This window comes from Nansenia antarctica (genome assembly GCF_963989245.1).
Source record: "Nansenia antarctica genome assembly, chromosome: 7".
NCBI lineage: Eukaryota > Metazoa > Chordata > Actinopteri > Argentiniformes > Microstomatidae > Nansenia > Nansenia antarctica.
The window spans coordinates 38,910,538-38,913,037 of record NC_137677.1 but is presented as its reverse complement, the minus strand read 5'-3'; the positions used below and the strand labels follow the sequence as shown (position 1 = coordinate 38,913,037).

The 2,500-nt window shown below is 48.2% G+C and overlaps 1 protein-coding gene across 1 annotated transcript in view; it reads left to right on the top strand.

Annotated features, from left to right (window-relative positions):
• dpp10 (dipeptidyl peptidase like 10) overlaps positions 1 to 2,500 on the top strand; it is a gene marked incomplete at both ends in the record, with an annotated part of 123,966 nt that overhangs the window by 18,774 nt on the left and 102,692 nt on the right. The window lies entirely within an intron of this gene.

The window sequence follows — 2,500 nt, the reverse complement described above, 5'->3', positions numbered from 1 at the left end:
GGGGGGGGGGTGCAGAACACTCCAGCGGCATCCGTGTTAATCATTGAGCCCCAACGTCCTGTTTAGGTTGAGCCTCATCTACGCAGGTTATATTTTCGAGGCCCCAGCGTGGAGGTGGTGTGAATGCTGATACGGCTTAGCTTAGCCCCGCGAGTCCCCGGACGCAGGTGAAAAGGAGATGAGGCCGAACCCTGTTAGCGGGCTGACACACTTACCGCCAGGCACTCACAGGGAGTAGAGAGAGTGTGACCGTGTGTGGAGAATATAGCAAGGATCATTTGATGGTTCAAGAAGCAGCCGACATTCACTCTGCCTCCTCTCTCCTCTGCTGTGTGCAGTACGCAGCACCGCGCGGAGGGAATTCAATCACAGCTCGATAACGGACGTTTGGATCAGTGAATATCCGCGGAGACGGAACTACCGACTGCCGTCCCGGTGGCGTACGACACCCCCCCCCTCTTGTGTGAGGCCGGTTGGAGGTACAAATCGGGCGGGCCTCAACGTAATGCATGGAGTGATGAACGGTGTGGAACCCGCGCGTTTGAAATCACGTGTTCGATACCCGTTCTTCGTTTCGTTCCATGACATCACAATGAGCCTGTCCTCCGATTTCTACCTCCACCGGCCTCCACCCCTGGGCTTTCAAATGGAACGAGCAAGACCTTGCAAATGAGTGGTCTACCAGCACAGCACCGTGAGGTGGAACCCAGCCCCTATGACAGGTTGTTAACACCAGAACAGCCATGCCTTTTTTACCTACTAGTAGAGCCGCCTCGGGGGTCTAATAGACCCCCTTTTTATAATGTAAATCTGCTACTTACACACAGCGACCACTAGTTGACCGTCTTGTTTTTTAGCCTGCTTCCTACAGAGAAAAACAGCAAACTTTATACTAGCTTATCCTGATGTAAGGATACTGGGTGGTAGAACGCACATATCTAGGAAAAGTCATGAAAGGAGGGTCCTGAAATTTGACAGAGTGCAAAGATTTTTTTCTTTTTTTTATTCACAGGGGTCACTGTGACCCCATCACGGCTCTTCTAGTGTGAACCGCCATGGGTGGGGTGATTTGACCCTGTGAGTAATTTTTTATTTTATATCTTTGACCCTCCTTTCATGACTTTTCCTAGATATGTGCATTCTACCACCCAGTGGTACACACATCAGGATAAGCTATTTATAAAGCTATATAAAGCTATTTTGCAGTTTTTCTGTGTAGGAGGCAGGCTAATTTACAAGGTGGCCATCTAGTGGTCATTGTGTGTAAATAGCAGCTTCCCATTGTAAAGACTATGGTCATGTGTTCGACCCCAGAGGCGGCTCTTTTAGTAGGTAGGAAAGGTAGGTAAAAAAGGCACGGCTGTTCTAGTGTTTAAGCCAGAGAGATCAGGAGGCTCGTCTGAGACAGAGAAGTGGCCGGCAGGGAGGAACGTTGCGGGAACGTTGCAGGAACATTGCCCATAGGGAGAGATGGAGATGGAGCGTACAGAGATGACTCAAAGATAGTCTAGTTCCACATCTTTAAACAGTTGTGTCTATAACATCGTACATTTCCGTTAGAACATTCCGGAATGTGATGAACAAGACGCTGGCCTGGCAGCAGGAATCAACCTGTTGTTGTTGTTGTTGTTCCGTTCGCCTGATGTAGCCTGTTGTTGAATGAATGAATGAATGAATGAATGAATGGTCTTTATTGTCATTAATACAGTACAGGTACCATACAACGAAATTTAGGAGGGGGGGCTCCCCTGGTGCTTGGAAAAAAGACTAAAAACAAGAGGGCCAAGGGTAAAATAAAAAAAGGGAAAAGAGCTGGTTTACATAAATAAAGGCTATGTACACTATCTACTATACTATACTACTATACAATACAATAAAACAATGTGCTGTACTCTATGCTATGCTATAAATATCCTAACTTTTTCCTATATCTGAACCTTATGTACACAAGGGTTGTCATATTGCACATTCATTATAGTGTCGCAGTTAGCAGGTTTAGAATGTTCACAGTTGTATTTCAATATTGCACTTATGTTTACAATCTAGTAGCTGCCATCAAATTGTCTAGATTTGCCAGGGCCTAGAACCTAGGTCTTTGCTGTGTTCAGGGCCTGAATGGCCCTAGGGTAGAAGCTGAGCTTCAGTCTATTTGTCCGTGCGAACATGGTCCTGAACCGCCTGCCTGAGCGCAGCCGAACAATTTGTTCGTTCCCAGGGTGGGATGGGTCCCTGGAGATCTTGGAGGCCTTCCTGAGGCAGCGTGTGTTGTACAGCTCTTCCAGAGAGGGGAGGGGGGCGCCGATGATCTTCTGGGCCGATCTCACGACTCTCTGTAGCGCTTTCCTCTCTGCGGCTGTGCAGCTGGAGAACCACACGCAGATGCAGTAGGTGAGGATGCTCTCCACTGTGCAGCGGTAGAAGGTCACAAGCAGCTCCTGTCTGAGGTGGTATTGCCTGAGGACTCTCAGGAAGTAGAGCCGCTGTTGTGCCTTCTTGATGA